Source organism: Labeo rohita, chromosome 7, assembly GCF_022985175.1.
Source record: "Labeo rohita strain BAU-BD-2019 chromosome 7, IGBB_LRoh.1.0, whole genome shotgun sequence".
Classification (NCBI taxonomy): Eukaryota; Metazoa; Chordata; class Actinopteri; order Cypriniformes; family Cyprinidae; genus Labeo; species Labeo rohita.
The window spans coordinates 7886492-7910559 of NC_066875.1; the positions used below are offsets into that span (position 1 = coordinate 7886492).

The following is a 24068-nucleotide window of genomic DNA, read 5'->3' on the forward strand; positions in this document are numbered from 1 at the left end:
AAAGTAGAGAATGAACATTTGAGTTAGCCTTCGTTAGATTAGTAAACATTAACAGAAAAACATTTACTCAATTTAAAAACAGAGGCAACATGAATTTCACTAAATAAAAGAGCCTGACCAACTGCAAAATCTGCAAAATTTCTAAACACAGTTCAAAGAGAACTATATTATTCCATCACAAGGAGATTCAAATGTAACCAGAAATGCTCAGAGTAACGTGAAAACAAAAAATTTACCTTGTGCATCCTAGATATGATGCACATTTGAAAAAATGTTAAGGCTTTGACAAAAAATGTTAAGTATTTGTCTGATTATACTACACTAAAAAATGAAATTGCTAGTAAATTTTAAAATTACACTGTAAAAAACTAATTTAATGGTAAAAGGCCGTAAAAATGCCACTATAAAAATCTGTTAAAAAGCTAAAGATAAGTTCCTCCATCTACTATATACATTGAAAAACTGTACTGAACATTGCATGTAATTTTATGGTAGTATACTGTTTCTGGAAGTGGAAAAATAACGTAAAATTTACAGTGAATAACCGTAAAATTACATTCCCAAAATTCCCTAAGTTTCATTTCAAATTTGATGCTTTTTTGTTGAAAGAACTATGCTTCTTAGTTTTTTCTTATTAGTTCTGTACATTGTGCAGGGTTGTATGTTACATCTAATGTTGTTAAATTAACGTTTATTGCATTATTTCAGTGTGTGTTACCATCAATTCAACTCACCTTTATTTATATAGCGTTTTTAACAATACAGATTGTGTCAAAGCAGCTTTACAGTATTAAATAGGAAATAGTGTGTCAATAATGCAAAAGGACAAGAGTAAACACCCAATTATCAGCCAGTTCATCATTAAATTTAGTGATGTCATTATACAGCTCCATGGTGGTGTTTAGTGTTTGTGTGAATGACACTGTGCACATTCTATACAGGTATATGTTAATATTTAAAAGCTGCTTGTGATGGGCTTTGGTTCATCATGTGGCTTTCTCATCACCACCTGCTTTTGGTGGTTATCACTGTGTATTGCAAAAGTACAAAAAAGATTTCTGTACTTCAATAGGTTGGTTTATTAACATTACATCAGATAATGAAATTACTGTATTTAAATGTAAATTTAAGTTAAAACCGTAAAACATTGCTACCGTATTTTCTACGGTAAAATTCTGGCAACCACAGCTGCTGTTTTTTTACCATAAATTTTACAGAATTTTTTTACAGTGTAATTACAAATGGCAAGATTTAATTTAATTTGCAAATGGCAAATTTACCTTGTGGTAAAATGTGACATTTTTTAAGTAGATTAAATTTTAGAAACAATACAGTTTAAATTAATGCATTTATTGTTTTAAACCACTAACTGTTTACTTAATTTTAATTCTTAAAAAACACTTATTTTGAGAATTTAAGAAACATGTGTAGTAATACAGTATTTTTTTTAATAACAATAATAATAATAATAAGTTATAATAGGATTCTCATGAACAGAACATTGTAGCTCCCATGCAATAAATCGCAATAAGCTTTGTGCTTTTTTACTTTTGATATGAAACAAAGTCTCAGATTTCAAATTCTGTCCATTTTATTACAGTATTCAAACAATAAATGCTGTTTTGGCACCGTTTAATGTGGAGTGACAGATCGCTGTAGAGGCTTAACTCAAGAGTGGCATCTCCACCCCTTTAATACCAGTTTCAGCACAAAATAACCATCTGAAAATAGGGTATAAAAAGGGTACCAAATCCATATCCTGTCTCATGTAATTACACAATCAGTGCTTCAACCATGCAAAAAAAATAAAATAACAGCTTGTAAACAATGTCAGGTAACGTCACATTTACCTCAGAAAAAAACATTCGATGATCATAAACCTGTTAAAGTCAGCTAGAAAAGGTAACTCTAGACAGCAGCATTTTGCGAAATTATATGCACCATATAACATATTCATTATAATGTTTCCTGTTCTTCAATATTTAACTTATGTTTCAATAAATCGGTCAAGTTGTTATGACAGCCACCATTTAAATGGTAATTATAATGTTATTATTATAAAAACGTCTGAGTGTCATTTAAGCATCTGTATACAAATCAGTTAATTTTAGCCTTCAATATTACAGTAATGTAGTACTGAGAGATGTTTTTTCTTTGAGAAAATTTGGCGTATTATACCTGATATACATCCAAAATAATAAATATTAAATCTAATCGTAAAATATGTGTCAAAACCCGCACTAATTTATAAAAATGCTGATATACCACTGTGTTATTTTAATTTATTTGGGGCTATATTAATATTTAACAAATTATTTAAACAGCATTTATTAGCATTCATTTTTGTGTGGTATTAAATTATGAAGAAACATGAATTATCAGCATCATGGGTGTCAGTTATTGTAGTATTTGGTATATTTGGTTTTGTGGGTTCTTTTAGTGGGGTGGTATTTAACTTCACTTCTTACTGATAACGGATACGGCTCCCTACAAACACGAATGTGATCAACAGCCAAAGTCTTTATGATCAAACCAATTAAAAAGAAAACCAGACTGACTGTCGAAAATAATTTCAGGTATAGTCTGAGAAAACATGGCAGAGGCAGTTTATTTTACACTGTTTAGCCATAAATGCAACCTAAATCAATTCATGTGAATAAATATAAACAATTCCAGCACTTTTCATCCCCATAATTCATAACTTAATATAAACACACTTTGAACATGCATTGAGTGAGCAGTGAACAATACATATGATGGGCGTTAATTAGTTTTAGCAGCTGCGGGTTTGATGCGCGCGGTAGCGAGCTGCTATAGAGTCAATCTTTGGTAAGTTTGATGTTAAAAACCAACTCTCAACCATTATGACACATTATGATTTCTTTTTTTTCTCCATCCAACGTGTGTGATTCATTTTCTTCAAAACACTGCATTGTGTTCTAAACAAAAACAGAGGATCCATCTAAAAATCATTAATACATCTGTTGAGTTCATCAATCAGGAACGAGTGACTAATACTCGGGTTTGTACAAAACGGCATCTGATCGGTTCGGCTCTTTACTTACAACAGCTGTTTCCATTACGTGAAGAATGCACTTTTGAGAAGAGACAAGAATACTGCTGCAAAATACAACATTCTTGCATTCACCAAGTATAATACGAAATACACAATTCTTAACGTCCGCCTGCTATTATGTCAATCATTAAAAGCAGGACCTTCCAAGGACCTCATATTTTCCATGGCTTTGATTTTTTTTTTCCTCCCGGCGATAATCTTGATTCCTGTTCGACCGCAGATAGATTCTAATAGGAAATGATGCCTATGAAGAGTAAAACACACAGGACGTGGCTGTTTGTGTTGGTCTGTCTCCCAGCAGAGTTTAGTAGTTCACATTACCCCTGACCACAGAGCACAGCAAAGTGAGTTAGCTGCTTCTAGAAGTGGCAAAGGCACTTTTGTGCGGTTCATTCATATCTGTTGTAGCCTTGTTGAGGTAAACCCTATTTCATAGTGTATCGCCATTATAAACCTATTTGTTCCACGCTGCCCACCGAGTGAACATAAATCACATGCAGTCAATACAAACATCAACATGTGAGACAACATACGCCTAGCGTACTTCTGAATGTTTACAATGTGCCAGGTGTTAATTCAAGAAAACTGCTCACTTGGACATTATTGAAAACAACTCTCTAAATAATTCACCAGAATGATGCAATGTTTCCAACAGAGGGTCTCATCAGAACAAAAGTAGATCACCAGCTTTTAGAAGTCATAAGCAGATTTTGATTAAACAGTTACTACTAAAATTTAGAATTTGCATATGCTACATATTCCAACTCCATCCGATTTCCGTCAGTCACTCGTACACAAATTTCAAAACGGACTGTTAGCAAACATCCCGCACGGGAACATATAAAATACAAACCGAGGAAATGCTATTGTTTAGCATGCAGGATGTCAGTCAGACTAGAATATTCTCCGACTTCAGTTCGACTTTTTGATCTATTTAAAAGAGACTTCTTCCAAACGCTTCAACAGAAAGTTGGCAACTCAAATATGAAGTGATTTAAAATGCCATTGATAAGCTAAGTGAGCAGATATCTTATCTGAAGCATACATGGGCCATATGGTGCCACGGCCACTGCCGCCTGTTGCTGGCATAACAATAGCCCGGCCTGGATGGTGGACAGCAAACGGCGGGTACAGTATTAACTTGGATTCCCTGAACGGTAAACGTGAGCAAATGTTCATATTTGCATTTTTTTCCCTTACAGGTGCGGAAAGGGTCTAAACCAGATGTCTGCTTGAGCACAACACCGTTTGCCTTCTACAATTCAACAGCCTCACACACACTCCTCCCCGGCTCAGCAACAGGAAAAACAATAGGTTCTCTCTGTGCGCTCCCATTCCCCCACAATCCTCCATTCCCAGAGGTAACCCAATCCACTATGTCTGAGCAATGCACCTATTCTCTTCTCATTTCACAACTGAAAGACCGCTTTCTTCCTGAGCCACGCCGGAGAGCACCACTGAAACAGAAAGTATTGAAATTAATGTTTTTTCCCTCCTGATTCAAATTCATTATTTATGGTCAGTGACATGCGATTTTTCCTTAACAGTGATTGTAGCCCTATTTTTGAAAAGGGCAATGCGGTACTTTTGGAAGCTGAAAAGGAAAATCAGCTTCGAAAGTCCTTAAGTTTTCTTGGCTGTGTTTTCAGCAATGAATAACCATTTAAAACGCATACTCAATGCACATTTTATATGTGAAAGGTGCAGTATGTGATATGAAGATCACCGGCCACCTGCGTCCATCAAGTTCATACACAATCTATTTTTCATTCATTTATTAATAACACAGTAACAGCACAATTAAAACTATACTCAGGCAACCCGGTTAACACAAATTAGCAAAGTAAAGGTTAAGCATGAAACTATTTAGCCATTGCATCAAAAACTATTTCTACACCAATTGTGCGGCTTCTTTTTTTATATGCCAACGGATGCAGCTAATGAGTACTTTGATAAGGTTCCTCTGTTTTCGAAGCATCTGATCAAGAGTCAGATGTCTGACATCAAGTGATGGGTTCAATGCGAGACAATGTTTCATTCTCTCACTTGAAAATGTCAAGCAAGCGTGCGTTCAACAGGTCTATGTGTGCAATGCAAAACACCGAGCACAAAGCACTTATTGCTATGCCTGTTTTATACAACAAGCAGATTTGCTTCTCATCACTGTGATACTGTATGTCAGAGGTTACATCTGATAGAAGTCAATCTGTTTACTGTAGTACATGATAATGGCCCAGTTAGAGGACACAAACAACACATTGTTTCGCTCGGACCCTTCTTTATAAAAAGGCCAGAGTGAAATATAAGACAATAATTAACTGCAAGAAAAGAGGTCTTTTCCCCAAAACACACAATAGAGGAACTTGTTTCCTGTTGAGTATTAAAGTCCAGAACTGGGTAAGGGGTTGCAGTTACTGTACGTTCTGCAAAATGTGGAAAAAGTGCAGTTGATACCTTAAGCTATGTCTGCCTGCGCTGTAATCAAACTCAAATTTCACTAAAGATGACATTTAAATTAGTCAAAAAGAGTAAGGCATCAGTGAAAATAACTTTCTACAGTTAAAACCGAAATGAATTATTAGGGCTCTAATTCAAAGAAGCTTTCACAAGCTTTCTGGTGACTAATATTAAGTAACAGTTTTATTACAACAGTAATAACAGTGAGGTTGTATAATAGATGATTCATAATTAGCTTGATTATATCGAATTTCTAAGCTAAAAGTGAAACTCACAGCTCGTTTTTTTTGGGGGTTAAGCAGCTGGAGGTGTGAATGAGAAACAGAGGCATGTGTGACCTCATAACGAATTAATACACAAAATGACGGTAAAACGGTTAACATTGTAGAATAGTAATATATACGCCATTAGGTAAAAGACAGGATAGTTAGTGGAGTTGGTAAGGCTAGTCACTGATGAAGTGCTAAGCTAAGCTACGCCGTCCCGCTGTTACTATCGTTACGTTCATAGTTTCGTTCCTTGTGATGAAACAGCGTTTCTAAATAAGTGACTTTAAAACACACACAATAACTGACAAACTGCGTTTTAACTGACATTGTCGTTTATAAAGTGCGAATACGACGCGCCGAAGCACGACGTTACTCCATAAGAAACAGGGCGGGCAAATCCCAACAAAGGAAATGACAGAGGAATAGCAGCCAGATTCTCTCATGTAATCTTTCTGAAACAAGCTGATACGTTAAAGAAAACAATGTCAACAACTGGTGGAATTGTATGTAGCAGCTCTTGGCGAATAAATGGCTTACTTTTACAATTGCACAGCGGTGAAGTAAAGTTTCTCCGGAGTAATCACTAAGTCTGGGAAGTTCAGTGCGAGAACACAGGGTTGCTGTTGTTGTTTTTAAAATAAAAGACATCAATGTTAAAGCTTACGGTTGTGATGTGTTTTCCGTTCCGTCCTGTGTAGGTTAAATAACGAGACGATCACTGTGATATAACTCAATAAAGATGCCAAGAGTTTACGTAAGTCGGCTAAATAAAGAGAGGAAAAGTCAAATGTGTACTTACGGGTGAGATGTGAACAGAAGCTGGTGAATAAACGCCAAAGATACGCGAGCAACAAGTCTCTCGGCGCTATATTTGTGCTCCGCTCCGAAATGTGCAGCGTAGCCAACTATGGAGGAGAAAACAGCAACATTTGGATCCGTCATCTTGTCCAAAATTCTTTTCATGCAATAATCAATGTCCAAAAAATGTTGCCCCAAAACGACGCGTATTGTTTCTGGTGTAAATGTACAGGACTTACTGCAGAGCACGAGCGCGCAAGGTCAGCTTCTTTAGCAAAAATGTGAAAAATGTCAAAGATTTTCGTGCTATGTCAGACTGAGTCAGTGGACAAAGTGAAAGCACCCTGTTGCTGCAGCGTCGAACTAAATCCCATTGAAAAGATACTTTGAGCCCGACCCCTCTTGTTACATGCCTATCAATAGTCATAATCGCGCAAAACACTTTTGTATTTGCCCGTCTGCTTTAACTTAATCCACAAAATCGTTTGCTCTCAAGCCATTAAGGGCTAATTACCTCAAAACTTACCTTAACGTCCGCTTTATTTATATCAAAATTTAAGTTCGGCCCCTTTGTTTTGTTCTAGTGTGGGTTTGTATAGTTTGTTGCAAACTGTGTAAAGTTATTCTTGTGTTTTGGGGCCGGCCGGGAATGTGAACGTGAATCTCCGCCGCACCGATAGAGATGCGAAGAATGCTCGGAATGAGAGCAGGAATGAAATGAACGCGAGCGTCGAGTTTGCAGCAGGGCGGAGCGAGAGGGTGGCGTCATCCCGCAGCTTCTCCCACATCCATGGGGATGACCTCACAGGACACGTCCGAGCCCTCCTCCAATGGGAGACAGCAGCACTGGCTTGTTTATACTTTCTAACCCACTTGTTTGCAACCTATTGATTCGGATGAACGTAATAATAGCACTTTCGAGGTTTTTATGCCTTGCTGTCTTCACTGTACATCCCCGCATATGCCTTCATTTACGCGAAATAAATGTAATGCAATATTTCATCGTATTTAAAGAATTAAAAACATTGTTCTAAAAATGTACAGTTGTTGTAAAAAAAAGGGCATTTTTATCCCAGTACTTGGATCACTTTTTGGCCCATTCAGCAGCTGGAGAGACTATATTTTTCACGAATTTAGATTAAAATATAGAAACTCTACACAGCACAGACTCACAAACTGTGATGCGTGAAACTGTCAGAAATCTAGCAAAATTTATGAAACCGTATAAGAAAGAATTAACTTCTTGTGCACCCCTCAGATCAACTTGCAATAACCTTTACACAGAGAAAGCAGGACAATTATAATTCACACTTTTCTTAAAGCGGCCACATCTATTATACACTAACACATAAGATGTATGCGAAAACATACACTATCCGTCAACAGTTTGGAAGAATTAAGATTTTCTAATGTATTTGAAAGACGTTTCTTATGCTCACCGAGGCTGCGTTATTTATTTGAAACATTATTTGATACATTTTTATACAAATACAATAAAAAACAGCAATATTTTAAAATATTACAATTTTATTTTGTTTTTAGTTAAATATATAAAAGTAAAAAATATGTTTTAATATATGCAAATACATACATGACCCTGGACCACAAAACCAGTCATAAGATTTATACATAATCTAAGAGCGGAATAAATAAGCTTTACATTGATATATGTGTAAAGCTTACAATTAAAGTGTACAATATTTGGAAACTATATGAAAATCTGGAGTTGTGCATATGAAGTTTTTAGCAATGCATATTAGAAAGCAAAAATTAAGGTTTGATATATTTACGGTAGGAACATTAACAAAATATCTTCATGGAACATGATCTTTACCTAATATCCGAATGATTTTTGGCATAATTTTGACCCATACAATGTATTGCTACAAATATACCCGTGGTCCAGGGTCACATATAAATATAATCATATATTCAAATATATGATTTTATAATTTGTTTCTGTGATAGCAAAGCTGAAATTTTAGTAACTCCAGGTATTAACTGAAATTTTTAGTAGTCATAACTCCAGTCACATGATGTTCAGTTGTGTTGAATTATTATTGGTGTTGAATTAATAATAATGTTTCTGATTATTATCATCAGTGTTAAACATTTTTGGCTGCTTATATATATTTATATGTGGAAACATGTAATATATATTTTTTCAAGATACTCAAAAGAAAAACATTTTTTTTGAAATAGGATTCTTTTGTGTCATTATAAACGTCTTTACTCTCACTTTTGATTAATTTAAAGCATTCTTTTGGAATGAAAGTATTAATTTCTTTTTTTTATTTTTAAAATGTAGTTTTACATACAAGTTATGAATTCCATGTCAAAATATTTTAAAATAGCTACTTTAATCATTTTAATAATATTTCACAATGTCACTATTTTTACTGTGTTTTTGATCAAATAAATGCAGCTTTGGTGAGAATAAGACACTTTTTAAAATAACATTTAATTTTTTTAATTGACCTGTAGTGTACATTTGGGATCGGGGGACCAAAATAATTGTCCTTCAGTATGTATGTGTTTATACATACTGAAGGCTCATTGGTTCATGTGTTTCAGGCCTTTTTAAGTCACTGTGGAGGTTGCCAGCAATGCATTAGATCCTTTCTAAGATCCACAGGCTTCTCTTTGATCGTGTTAAAGTAACACTATAAAAGTACAACATACATAAAATAGCCTCGTTCAAGCCTCTGCGTTTAATTACTAGTGAATAATGACTTTTGCTTAAGTGCAGCGCTTCCCTTTCCCGCGCTGTATCTGCAATATCAGCGTCACGTCTGCTTTCCAAGGCTCTCTTATCTTATCTGCCGCTTCTCATCCTCGCGAATGGTGTCTGTTCCTTCAATACCAAACTATTAAGCATCAAAAGGGAAGGCTTATCTATGCAAATACAGCTAGCCCTGGAGGAGCCAGTCTGCCCCTTCGGCTAGGCGCAGAGCTCCAGCACCTGAGTGCAGTCACAGCAGTGATTCATTCACCGTCATGGGTCATCTGCCAGAAGGGTTTCACAAGCTCCTTGTTAAACATTAGCTCTGTGTATCCAGGAAGCCTCAGCGAAGGATCCCGGCATAATAGAGGACTGTAAATGGCTTCATAGCCTTACATCAGAGCCTGTTTTCATTGCCTTATCTGAGAGCTGAGCTGCCCTAACAGATTGGATTGGTGGAAAGCAGCCATATGAAAATCCCTCCGTGTCTGTGAACCCAGGTGGAAATGTCGTTCACGGAAAACAATGCCAAAGCAAACGGCTACCGTTAAACACAGAAGGCGTACTGTATATCTTCGAGCCGCCGTGCTCAGCTGTAGCAACACGAAAGGCCGCGTTCGGCTCTTTGAGGAACAAGTACGTCAGTCAATAATGCATTTACAGATTTTTGGCAACACAAAATCCAAGTAAATCAATGGCGCTATTGGCCAAAGTAGCTTTAAATCGTCTCGCCGGAGTGCAGAGCGTGGATCCGTGGATGTCGCAGACAATTTGAGAATCGCACACAGCCTGTAAACGTATGGACGAGATTACATTTTTCATGATGGCACGCTTGAGGTGCACACAGATAAAATGATAAAGTGGCTCATTTGAGAAACCAATAAGCACTCCAGCTTCATGCAGCATTCTGCACTCTGATTCAATCAATTTCATACAAGGTACAATTGAGCAATATTCTCGCAATCCCTACCAATGCCCGAGGCTGATCATTCAACCGCGGTTTGATGTATTACAAACAATATGAGAACTTACGCAATTTGGTGGAGCCTTGGCCTAGTTAAGAAACTACGTTATGCATGACTCACTGTAACACTGAGTTTGTAAACTAACACCTGGCGTTTGTTATAAAAAGACACGATTATACAGTAGCTCACAACTAAAGAATATTATTAGATAAACGATTATCTAATGCATCCGTCCAATATTTTGGTAGTGGCTCACACCGGCAGAGACCCTCAGGCAAAAGCTGCGGACAAATCAGAGGCCGTATGATGTTTACCCTAAAACACACTCTCAGGTGTCTACCTCCATTCGTCACATACACTACACGCACACACGCAGGCCTCTCCATATGCTCAAACAGGCAGTGCACACAAACACAGCTCACCTGAATTAACACTGGGTGTGGCTAGAGAACAAAGCGCCTGATGCACAGCGGAAACCTGAGAGTGGCTGTGTCAGAGAGGAGCTGCTGGTGAAGCAGGGGTAAATAACATGCTAAACTTCAACGCAGATGCAGTTATTCAAATAAAGCAGTGGAACTGCTTCCCTGTTTAAAACAGGATGCATTTTGGAAGAAATACCAAAATTAGATTTTTTTTTACGATTTCTAAAGTAATAATAATAAAAAAAAAAAGCATACTCTAATTTGTTACAGCCAAACCTAGAGAAAAATAAATATACTAAAATGTATTTAAAATACATTTATTTCATGCTAAGTATACTACAAATGCATTCACATATTATGTACTTAATAAAAATACACTGCAATTGTACTTTTAGTATACTAACCTGCTATATTTAAAGTCTGCTAAATTGGAACTAATTTTGTACTTAATGCACTTTAATTGTGTGGAAGCAGTGCTGAAGTTCAACTAAAGATATAGTAAAGTATATCTGATTGCAAATATACTTTAGGTACACTTTAAATATTTTGCATTTAAAGACCAGTAATATTTAAAGATCATAGAATCCTCATCAACAGTGACATTAAAACATATATCAGGATTAATATTAAGAATTGTGCATTGTGCACAAGTAGTACTCCAAATAATGTTTGCCTAATATATGTGTCTGTGCTGTGTTACAAATTAATGTATATATTTAAAAGAAATATGTTATGTACAAAGTATTTTTATCTATATATAATATAAATGATATAAAAATTATAATAAATACATATATATTTGTAAATATTTCTTAAATATGAACATGAATGTGTTTGTATTTATATATACATAATAATTACACACAGAACACACACATATATTTGGAAAACGCAAACTTTTATTTTGTATGCGATTAATCGCAATTAATCATTTGACAGCCCTAATAAAAACATTTATTTTCCCAAAGTAAAAAACATTCATACAAAGTAAAAAGATGAACTTATATATATACAAATAAAAGACACTCTGGAAGACTTTAATGTTTTTTGTGATGTCTTTTGAAAATATTAATCATATTTTCTGTTATTTAAAAAACTGTTAATTAAAAAAATAATAATAATAAAACTGCACTTTAAATAAATGACATGGTCAGTGTTGGTTGAGCTTACATGCCATTAATAATTTCAGTCAGATAAAAGCTATAATTATTATTTTTTTAAATGTAATGCAAGTGCTTGAGAATGACTAAAATCCCACCAGTCCGTTTTTTTATGAAGTTGGGTGTTATGAGTCGGCCTTGATATTTGTGCACTTGCTCTGGAACACTTGCTGTCAAACATATTTACTTGAAATACCTGAGATGACTGAGATTTGAAGTTTATATTTCACGTCTATGGTTTTCTTATATCAGTTAATGGTCACAACATGGAATTAAACCAACAAATAATTTTCTAATTAATTATACTTAATTAAAATAAAATATATATTATTATGTGTATTATTTAAATTTTTTATCTATTCATGTTTAGCTTTTCATCAGCTCACAAACCCCAGTGTAGAAAAACCTGTTTTGAAAGACGTGTTTAATCCTTCAAATATTTAATTATGCATATACTTGGACCGAGGAATAAAGACCAGCTGTAACTTACAGGATATTCTGGTCCCCAGATACACTTCTTGTTCCCGTGTTCAATGCAAATTTAGGATCTTTCCACCAGACAAAAAGACATATAAAAAAAATACTAACACACCTTTTCTCAACAATCTGCACGATTTGAGGTGTCATTCACGACGGGAGGAAACACAGATGATGCGTGAAGAATTACAAAGCCAAAGTTTCACACTAAAAGTGACAGATGAGAATTCTGTCATCATTTACAAACCCACATCATTCCGAATCGGTATGTCTTCCCGTAAAAAAGAATGAGAATGTTCTGTGTTCTGCAGAAGAAAGAAATTCATAAGGGTTTGAAACAACATGAGGGTGAGTAAACGATTGAATTCGAACTTTTAGACAAGCTATACCTTTAAGGTTAATGGGTTTGTTCATATAATAAAGCAAGCTTGTTTACAAAGGCACTCTTTAGTTAATTAGATGTAAGACACAATGTTCAGTTGCAGGGGCTTAACCGGACATTACCAAACACGTGAAACAAGCTGTAGCTCCTTTGCTTGATTGAGCGTCTTTTCCATGTCCATTATCAGCGGTGTAATCTGATGTGGGCAGATAAAGCCCCAAAGGCCTCGTTTGTGTGTGTGCGCGCACTTTGAAGACTGGAGTGTGTGAGCCTTTTTGCTCCGGGGGGCTGGAGGTGGAGCAAGGTGGTACGGCTCTGGTTTAGTTTACTTGGCCGTTGCCCTGTGACCTCACGTAATCAGGGGCCCCTGCGAGGCCAGGTGCAGAGCAGACCCGGCCACAGAGCTCTACTCTGCCTATTCAGAGCCTCTCTACAGAGCTTTACTAAGAGATAAGGGCCGCGTCAGCCAGAACCATTCACTGATAACAACACAGAGCTTCATTTCAATCAAAGCGCGGAGCGGCGGGGGGAAAGAGGTCCTAGCTAAATCAAAGCTGCCACATAGGGCTTTTTCATCAGATTTTGGTATGTGTCTTTAATGGTAATGACTTTGAAATTAAGCACTTTCAATTAAATGGAAACACAGCAGCAACTTAAAGAAGATGCCAGCGTGGAAAATTTGTTTTAAACCGCGTCCAGCTGGGCACGAATTGCACGTTGAATTAAAATGCGTTTTGATAGCATGCCTGCGTGGACAAAAGAGCTTCAGTATTATGCTGGACGCATTCCAGCTGTAGTTCAAATATGAGATTGAATACTGTATATATATGGAGTCGCCACCTTGTGGTCAGTGCTGGGGCCGCACAGGTCAAAAACTCTACCCAAAAACGCTTTTTAAAAGGATACATTTCTAACACTATTATTGAGAACAATAAACCCAAAAAGGAGTGAAAATATTTGAAATCACTGGGGGAATGTGTTTGGCACTGGTCAATAAATCAAAGAATTAATCAGAGGGACAGGAAGCTGCGTACACATGTCGTTACTTTAAACAAAGAGTTCATTACTGAGAAATGTTGATTAAATGCCTGATATTGTTGATGTTGCTTTTCATCAGATTCCTCTGTTCAATGCCAGAGTAATAATTGACATGCAAAATCGCTGTGGAAATAATGTTATCAAAATTTAATTAAAACCATTTTGATGACAAACAAAAGAAGCAAATATTTTGACGCCTGACAGCTTATTTCAATTCTCTAGTAGGCCTATGGGAATTCAGTGTTACATCGAATAATACAACCTATTCATAAACAAATAGTCAGTCTAAAAGAAACCAGATTTTTGTATTTACTGAAGTAAATGTAAACAAGTCGGCCTCGATATTCCCAATTTGCTCTGAAACAGGGATTCCCTAACTTTTTTTGTCAGCTGAATCCCTTTGGCCTAAAATGTTTACTTTAAGGGCCTGAGATGACTGAGATTCAAAGTTAATATTTCGATAATTAGATTTCTGTGAATTATGAGGACTTTCAATAGACTGCTATTGTTTTTATACTGACGAAACATTTCTATCCCTTAATCCAACACTAAACCCATCCCTTATGCTTTCACATAAATATCATTTAGTATTTTTAATCATTTTTTCCCTCATGGGGACCCCACAGTGTCAAAAATGTCAGGTTACTGTTCTTGTGGGGACAATGTAGGAACACACACACATATGTTGGGTATCCATGTTTTATATCCATATGTTATCAGTAGAAGTAATGATTTTATACTGTTGAAACTGTATTTGCTATCCTCTTACCCTAAAGCTACCCTTCACAAAACTTTTTAGATTTTCAAAAAAAAATTAATTCTGTATGATTTATAAGCTTGTTTCCTCAACAAAAATATCCCCACAAGATTAAAATGTACTAGTACTACTATGTAACATAGGAAATACCTCGTACACACACATTTGTCTGTGCATTGTTTTCTGATGTCAGTTAATGACATGCAATTAAAAAAAAAAAATGACATTAATTTACAATTAAAATAAATAAATATACACTACCAGGTTTTTGAACAGTAAGATTTTTAATGTTTTGTAAAGATTCTCTTTTGCTCATCAAGTCTGTATTTATTTGATCCAAAATACAGCAAAAGCAGTAATACTGTGAAATATGTTTACTATTTAAAATAAAAGCTTTCCATATGAATATATTTAAAAATGTAATTTATTCCTGTGCTCAAAGCTAAATTTTCAGCATCATTACTCCAGTCTTCAGTGTCACATGATTCTCCAGAAATCATTCTAATCATTCTATCTGATTTGCTGTTTAAGAAACAGAATTATTATTATTATTATTATTATTATTATTATTTAAAACAGCTGAGTACATTTTGTCAGGATTCCTTGATGAAAAGAAAGGTCTAAAGATCAGCATTTATCTGAAATAAAAAGCTTTTGTACCAAAAAAAAAGCTTGGAGTCAGTATATACATAATATATATTATGGGGGATTCATAGAAATTAATATTAATAATATAAGACTTTTATTTAGGAAGAATGCTTTAAAATGATTAAAAAAATGATGGTAAAGGCATTTATAATTTACAAAATATTTCTATTTCATGTATTTTCTATTTTTTGAATGCTCTATTCATCAAAGAAATCTGCAAAAAATTCTACTCTGTTTTCAACATCATAATAATAATAGTAATAATAATAATAATAATAATAATAAATGTTTTCTGAGCAGCAAATCAGAATATTGAATGATATCTGACGTATCATGTGACTGGAGTAATAAAGTTAAAAATAGAAACAGTTATTTTAAATAGTCAAAATATTTCAAAATTGTACTATTTTAGCTGTACTTTGGAAAATGTAGGCTTGGTGAGCAGAAGAGACTTCTTTAAAAAACATTAAAAACCTTATAAGCAAATATTATAACATTATAAGCAAAATATAAACAAAATAAGCAAATATCTGGCACCTGACAGCTTATTTAAATTCATTGTTACATAGAATAATAGAACCTATTCATAAACAAATAATTACAAATAATGAATCTAAAAGGAACCACAATTTTACATTTTCTAAAATATATGTGAGCAAGTCGGCCTTAATATTGTGCACTTGCTCTGAAACATGGATTCCTTAACTTTTTTTTTTTGTCAGATGAATGCCTTTGGCTTAAAATATTTACTTGAAGTACCAGAAATGACTGAGATTTGAAGTTACTATTTGAATAAAAAAAAAATTTTCACACACACACTTACACATTCATGGTTTTCTGATGTCAGTTAATGGTCTAGACATGCAATTTTTTCAGTTTGAAATGTGTATTTTTGATAATATATGATTGGGTTTCTTTTAGAGTGATTATTTGTTTACGAATAGGTTCTGTTAGTCTTTGTAACACTGAATTCCCATACCGCAAAGTTGAAATAAGCTGTCAGTCGTCGAGATATTCGTTTCTTTTGTTTGTCATTTTGATAACACTATTTCCACAGCAATTTCGCATATCAATTATTGCGTGTTCAACAGAGGAATCTGATGAAAAGCAACCTCAACAATATCAGGCATTTAATCAACATTTCTCAGTAACGAACCCTTTGTTTAAAGTAACGACATGTGTACGCAGCTTCCTGTCCCTCTGATTAATTCTTTTATTTGTTGATCAGTGCCAAACACATTCCCCCAGTGATTAAAAATATTTTCACTCTTTCTGGCTTTTTATTTTTAGTTTATTATTCTCAAAAAGCGTCTTATTTTGTTTTTCATTTTATGATGCTATTTTAATTTAATTTTTTTTTATAGTTGATTATTATTGGTTTTTCATCAACCCACAAACCCCTGCTTGGGTTCTTTATGTTGGCTTATTTATATTTTACGGTATGGGAATTCATTGTTACATAGAATAGAATCTATTCACAAATAATCTAGAGTTGCTAGGGTGCTCCGAGTGGTTTCGGGAAGGCTGCTTACCGATCCAAGTAAAAACAGCTCATCATCCAGCATTTAAGTCCTCCCTTCAATATAAGTCTATGAAATTTCGCTTGGAAAATCACCAGCACACCTCTGCTCAACAAGTGGCTTTTTGCAGTATAACACATGTTGACAATAGAGCATTTAATAGCTCCAAAAACAAGAAACCCTGAATTTGAATACGTTCTGCGAGGTTTTGGGATGTCACTGTGTTACAGTAACACCAGTCGCTGCTGTGCTCTGGCTGAGAACCAGGAAGAGCACTAGTCTCCAGGCAACAGCTGAGGTTTTTGATGTCCAAATGTTTGTGGACTAAATGTCTCTTTAATTCAATTCTGTAATGCAGTGTTTGAAGATATGGATCAATGGCTACTGCCTTTGATGGTCCTCCTGGTACTCAGAGGCATGTCATTGTGACAATCCCACACTGCGGGGACGCAACAAATAAAGCTATGATCATATTCTGCTGCTGATGTTGCTCTAAGAGAGAAAGGAGGGGGGTTTAATAGCCAATCCTTGCCAGAAAAGGATTAGCCACACATGCTATACGACAGACCAGCACGCTGAAAGGGGCACATCATATTGTTCTTTTGTGTCCTCCCTATTTCAGAGAGCACGCTATTAGGTTAATGTAAGAGGAGCACAGTGAAATGTGGAAGAGTGAGATTTCCACCTAATGACAGCGCATTCATCAATGTCACTTTAAATTTACTAAACATCGCAAGTCTCTATTAAGACATACATTTGGCAAGAAGTGATTTAATTAAGCGACGTACGTCCATGTTACTAGCAAAAACCCTGAATGGTGAGGCTCAGCATGAGTTTTCATAAACAAACAGGACCTGTCAAAGCTATCTTAAACTGGAAATAGCTTCTGGCATAACTTATCCATTAAACATGATTAAGAGCAGATGTGAGGGCTGATTAGATCAGTGACACAGGGCTACAAAAATGGCACAAAGTGCGTTTTAGCAACTATATTAAACACAGCATGAGCAAAATGATCAAAATGTTTTTCTCATGTCTGTATTTACCAGGATTTCATTTAAATGTTCTAAAAGGAACATGTTTTAGATATTTAAGCAATAATGTACAAGAGGTTGCGCTATATTGTGAATATAGTCACAGGCTGTGTTAGGTATGATTTCAGTTGAATATCTGAAATGACTATAACCATGACTATGTTCACAAATGAGCACTTCATAATAAAACCAAAATAACAAAAATATTTTATCAAAGCAGTCATATAATGATAAATAATTATCAAATATCAAAAAGGTTAATGTATAATGAACATATACTGTAACTATCAGAACTCAAAACTGCTTCTCCTTTTCAAAAAGAGCTGTAGACTGTGTAAAACACACATTATGCAAATATACGTTACATGAAATATGTGACAATATATGGGATTATTTTTGTGCCAATAAGAATGAACGTAACTTTGTAAAACTGAACGTAACTTTCCAAGAAATGATCAAAAATATGCCACTGCAAAAGAAGAAAAACACCAATGAAAATGAAAAAATGAACTCAGTCGCACGAATTTAACATGCTCTTCAAATATGCTTCATTCTTTGTTAATGATTTTCAAAGAATCGTTTTCGCGAATCATGGATTCTGAATGCGTTGCCACAGCTTTCGCTTACGCTTCACCAATTTTCGTTTGCTGTTTTGGCACAAACCTCTCGTGGGGGCGGGCTTAACAGCGATCTACTCTGATTGGCTAATGAGCTTTTGATGGACAGTTGCTCTCTGACCTGGAATCACAGACGGTGACGTCAGTGGCGCGCATATTGCGGTGTGCAATAGGTCGTGCTTTGTTTATATTAAGTATTAATGTTATTAGTATTTCACCTACGGTCGTCTCTTAAAAGATGAGCTCCCAGGAGAGACACGGAGCGGCATCATCTTCCACCTCAGCTTGTCCCTCAGGGCAGCTTGAAGTAAGTTCGTGTTGCTAAAGTAACGTTAATCAATAACATCGATAAAAGTTTTATTCATGTACAGTGTGCAACAGTTCTGATAGTTTCTATTAACAAAGCACGACGTATTGCACACCGCAACAACTTTCCAATATGCGCGCCACTGACGTCACCGTCCGTGCTTCCAGGTCAGAGAACAAGTGTCCATCAAAAGCTCATTAGCCAATCAGAGTAGATCGCTGTTAAGCCCGCCCCCACGAGAGGTTTGTGCCAAAACAGCAAACGAAAATTGGTGAAGCGTAAGCGAAAGCTGTGGCAACGCATTCAGAATCCATGATTCGCGAAAACGATTCTTTGAAAATCATTAACAAAGAATGAAGCATATTTGAAGAGCATGTTAATTTCACTGAGTTCATTTTTTCATTTTCATTGTGTTTTTCTTCTTTTGCAGTGGCATATTTTTGATCGTTTCTTGGAAAGTTACGTTCAGTTTTATAAAGTTACGTTCATTCTTATTGGCACAAAAATAATCCCATAACCATAAGGATCAATTTTTCGAAACTGAGATTATACATCATCTGAAAGGTGAATAAATAAGCTTTCAATTGATGTATGGTTTGTCAGGGTAATATTAGACCAAGATACAACTATTTGAATATATGGAATCTGAGGTTGCAAAAAAAAAACAAAAAAAACAAATCAGAAAATCGCCTTTAAAGTTGTTCACATGAAGTTCCTAATAATGCATATTACTAATCAAAAATTAAGTTTTGATATATTTACAGTAGGAATTTTGAAAAATATCTTTATGGAATATGATCTTTACTTAATTTCCTAAGGATTTTTGGCATAAAAGAAAAATCAATAATTTTGACCCATACAATGTATTTTTGGCTATTGCTACAAATATACCCCAGCAACTTAAAACTATATATATTACAGATTTACAGGACAAAAAAAAATTTGATTTGCAAGTTAATCAAGTTACACTATTAGTCAAAAGTTTTTGAACAGAAAGATTTTTTATGTTTTTAAACATTTATTTAATCCAAAGTAAAGCAAAAACAGTGCAATTTTTAAATATTTACTATTTAAAATACTTGTTTTCGATTTGAATATATTTTTCCTGTGATTTCAAAGCTGAATTTTTAGCATCATTACTCCAGTCACATGGTCCTTCAAAAAACATTCTAATATTCTGATTTGCTGCTCAAAAAAAAGAAAATGTATTATTATTATTATTATTACTATGTTGAAAACAGCTGAGTAGAATTTTTTTTCAGGTTTCTTTGATGAATAGAAAGTTCAGAACAGCATTTATCTGAAATAGAAATCTTTTGTAACATTATAAATGTCTTTATCATCACTTTCGATCAATTTAGAACATCACTGCTAAATAAAAGTATTAATTTATACAATCCCACCCCATAAATAAATAAAGATTTTAGATAAATACTGATCTTTCTGTTCATCAAAAAAATCCTGAAAAAAAAATGTACTCAACTGTATTAAATATTGATAATAATAATAATAATAATAATAATAATAATAATAAATCTTTAACAGCAAATCAGCATAATAGAATGACACTAAAGACTGGAGTAATGATGCTGGAAATGTACATTTGTACAGTTTAAAATATATTCAAATAGAAAACAGTTTTTTAAAATAGTAAAAATATTTCACAATATTACTGCTTTTGCTGTATTTTGGATCAAATAAATGCAGGGTTAGTGAGTAGAAAAGAATGAACAATCTAATATTAAAAACTTACTGTTCAAAAACTTTTGACTGGTAGTCTAATTAAAAAAAAAAAAAAAAAGCTATCTGCCTAAACCTTCGTCTCAACCTCACTCTCCAATCATCTATTGCAAAGCCTAAATCTGATTGGCTGACTCCTACATATAATTTAAATGTGGTGATGTCTTAACCCATGAACATTTCCTGCTGGTCATCAGACTATTTCAAAATGGTAACAGTTGTAACTAACGTTAACTGGCTATCATATCATGTTTTCAGCTAAATTTGGACCTTTTTGGATTCTCAGAAGTTATGGAAATAAAAAATGTAAAACCTTTAGTTTTTATAATTTTTTTAAAAAAAAACACTGACAGCCAGTCAGAGTCCATGGCTTAAAAGAGAATGAGCATTAAAAAGCAGCAGATGACAAAACTGTAGGTCACACTCATAATAAACAGAACATTATCATCCGTTGGTGTGGAAGTTAATATAGTTATCATTATAGTTATTGGTCATGGTGTGTGAACGAGCCTTAGCACTCAGTAAATTTGAAAGACACGTGTTTGCACTGATGGTACAAGATAAAAATATCATTTTCCATCCTTTGCCGACCCTTACAAGCACATAAAAGGATTCCCAATTGATTCCATTTCATTAGTTGTGTCCTCTCGCATCTGTATTGGAGGATCACTCAGTACTTTCAATCACTGAAAGTATTTCACTCAGAAGGGAATATCTGCGGCATATGAAAATGCAGATTGTTTGTTGTTGTATGCTGTTATTGTAGTGAGATTTACTTGCCCCTAAACACAATGTTAGACAAAACAAACTGCGATTGGACAATTTACATGTCAGTCAGGTGGCCTATTCCTGTCTAAGTCAGTAGTCTTTGGCAAACTGCAGCAGATAGAGCTCTGCAGTAATGACATATTTTTGTAGGCCAACCAGAAAGTGTGGAAGTACCCTGGTTCCCTCAACAAAACCCCAACAGGATCATTGGCTTTTGGATAATTGCAAAAAATATGGTCTGTGACCAATAAAAGTTTGATTCTTACATGTTTTGTCCATAATGATAATCAAATGAACACAACTTCTGAAGCCTAAATACAATTGCCAGAAGTAAAAAGCCACAATTTTTTCCCCAGCTGTTTACCTTCACAGAAATAACCGACTGTTTTTGTAACTCATGTGTGTTTTTAATATAAACTTGTGTGTAACTGACAGTTAAAATGCAATAAGACGTGAAAGAGAACTTAGTTTAGTACTCACATGCTGCGTGACAGCCGCTTTCTGTGCGCATGCTTCAGATGTGTGGCTCAGAGAACCCTACACTGCCCTCCAAAGTTTGGAAACGAAAAGTGGGGTTTTGGACAATATTGGCATGAATCCTTTTTAATATGTGATCATTTTGCACTGATAAGAGACAACACAAACTACGAAAACGTATTTTATTACATAAACAGTTTATACATAGAAAAAAATAAATAAATTTCGATTCATCAAAATATCCACCATTAGCACCTATTACAGCTCTGCATAATCTGGGCCTAAATTCATTGTATTCTAAACTTAATTGGGAATCAGTTGTTGAAGCTATTAAGGTGTGCTGACCCAAAAATCTTTTAAAAACCTGAGCCAAGTTTAAACCAGTAACCAGGCATCACAGCTGGTAAAGGGGCATGTCTGACTTTGACATGTGTATATTGCCATTATTATGTAATCAAAATGAAAATTATCATTGCTGGTCTTTAATGATAATGTCAAGTTACTTTAATGTATTTGCACCAGAAAATGATAAGGATTTATGCTGATATCATCCAAAACCAAACTTTTGGAGGGCAGTGTATATCAAAAGTTTAAACTGATATGGCTTTAAAACGCACAATTTCAGCAGGATAGGCATGATAATCAAAACCAAACAGATTTTTTTTTGGCAGAATATTTGAGGTAAGAGCTGTAAAGGCACAGCCCTATTCTGAAAAAGGGGGTGGGAAGCAGCAGCTCATTTGCATTTAAAGAGACATGTATGAAAACAACATGTTTCTGCTTCCACTCAAAATAGGCATTTTCAAAATTATATAATAAATTATCTGTGGTGTATTTTGAGCTGAGACTTCAAAGACACATTCTGGGGACACATTCTGAGACTTATATTACATGTTGTAAAAACGGGCGTAATAGGTCTCCTTTAGTTTGGGTTAGAATAGTTTGCAAGAGAGCAATTATAAACACAAGGGGCCCTATTTTAGCGATCTAAGCGCATGGTCTAAATCGCATGGCGCAGGTGCATTTGGGGCGTGTCCGAATCCACCTTTGCTATTTTAAGGATGGGAAAAACGGTTGTCGCATGGTCTAAAAGGGTTGTCCCTATTCTCTTAATGAGTCGTGGGTGTATTTTGAGCGTAACTTGGATTCAACCAATCAGCAGTTGCGCTTGCGCCATTGTGCATTTGCTACTTTCATGGTGGAATTTGCGAGAACAAAAGGCTGAACACTTCTCCAGAGAGCAGGGCCAGCACAAAACGGGGCATTCACAGGCCGAGCCCCCTTAAATGAGTTACTGTGCACCCTCTTTCAAAACTCTCCCCTCCTTGCTCAACATGATCGTTTTCTAAAGCGAAAGTGAAACTAAAAATCAGCTCGCATAAGAAAGCGATTGACTATCCATTATGATATGTAGGCATTTTTATATTTATGTACACAATAATAATCTTTTACATTGTAATCCTTTCATTTTTAATATTTGGCATGTTTGTGTGCTCATGCGCATCCATGTGTGTGTAATAAGCAGAGTGTATGTGCATTGTGCACCTGCCTATAGGTGCATATTACTAATGTGCTTTTTAAATAACAAAAAAAATATTGCGCCATTGACTTTAGACCAGGTTTTAGTTGGTCAATGGTGTAGTCTATTTCAGTTACCTCAAAATAGCAACACGCCAACAATGCACCTGAACACACCTCGTTTTCAGACCAGCACAGCCACGGGCGCACTGATGGGTGCAAATGCATGTGCTATTTCAACAACGTGGCGCAGGACGTGAAAATAATAACTGCGTCGGGCTGAAACTAGCAAAAATCAATTGCGTCGCTCCTTGGCGCCGCATTGCACCGGGTGTATGATAGGGCCCAAGAAGTCTGTAAAAGCAGGTCAGTGAGTAGATGAGTTTTATTAGGGAGACCATACATCCTCTTTTCCCTGAACAGGTCCTCTTTTTGGACCTAAAGAAATGCATCCATCTGTGATTTCTAAATCGCCCAAAATGTCTGGGATTTGGCTTTTTTGTATTAAAGTCTTACGTGGGACTGCTGAATTTCGGGCCATTACTGCCTGCTCACGCAATCATTCTAACACTGATTATAATTTTCGCGCATCAGGGAGCCACTATCGTATGCAGAGTATTTAAATCTCTTTTAAAGTCTGAGTGGCTATTCACTTTCACTTTCAATTTTGTGATTACATGCACTCTGTATAAACGGAGCACATCTTACAAGATCAGATATAAGCACATTATCTGCTGACCAGCAAATCCTCCAGCATGATTTGTAAGTCATATCTCCTTACTTGTCTTGACCCATGATCAGTTAAATCTGATTCCTGCAGCTTGTGTTGGTTGCAGGGTTGCCAAACCCAAATTTTTTCCATGGAATTGGGCTGATTTTAAATTGTTGCGAAGGGCTGATTTTCTCCCGTGGGTTA

General features: G+C 35.3%; 1 protein-coding gene across 11 annotated transcripts in view; it reads right to left on the reverse strand.

The window, feature by feature from the left end:
* Positions 1–7321, reverse strand: part of tead1b (TEA domain family member 1b) — a 91014-nt gene extending 83693 nt beyond the window's left edge. For 6 of the 11 annotated variants that reach the window (XM_051114628.1, XM_051114631.1, XM_051114629.1 and 3 more), the window contains exons 1-2: positions 7127–7321; positions 6602–6707 (exon numbers count right to left, since the gene is read on the reverse strand). The gene's annotated coding sequence lies outside the window, so the exon portion shown is untranslated. Of the gene's footprint in view, positions 1–6339; positions 6548–6601; positions 6708–6839; positions 7087–7126 lie in introns of those variants that run through there. The other 5 variants (XM_051114630.1, XM_051114621.1, XM_051114624.1 and 2 more) reach the window with 5 other exon arrangements.
* Between the last annotated feature and the right edge of the window lie 16747 nt (positions 7322–24068).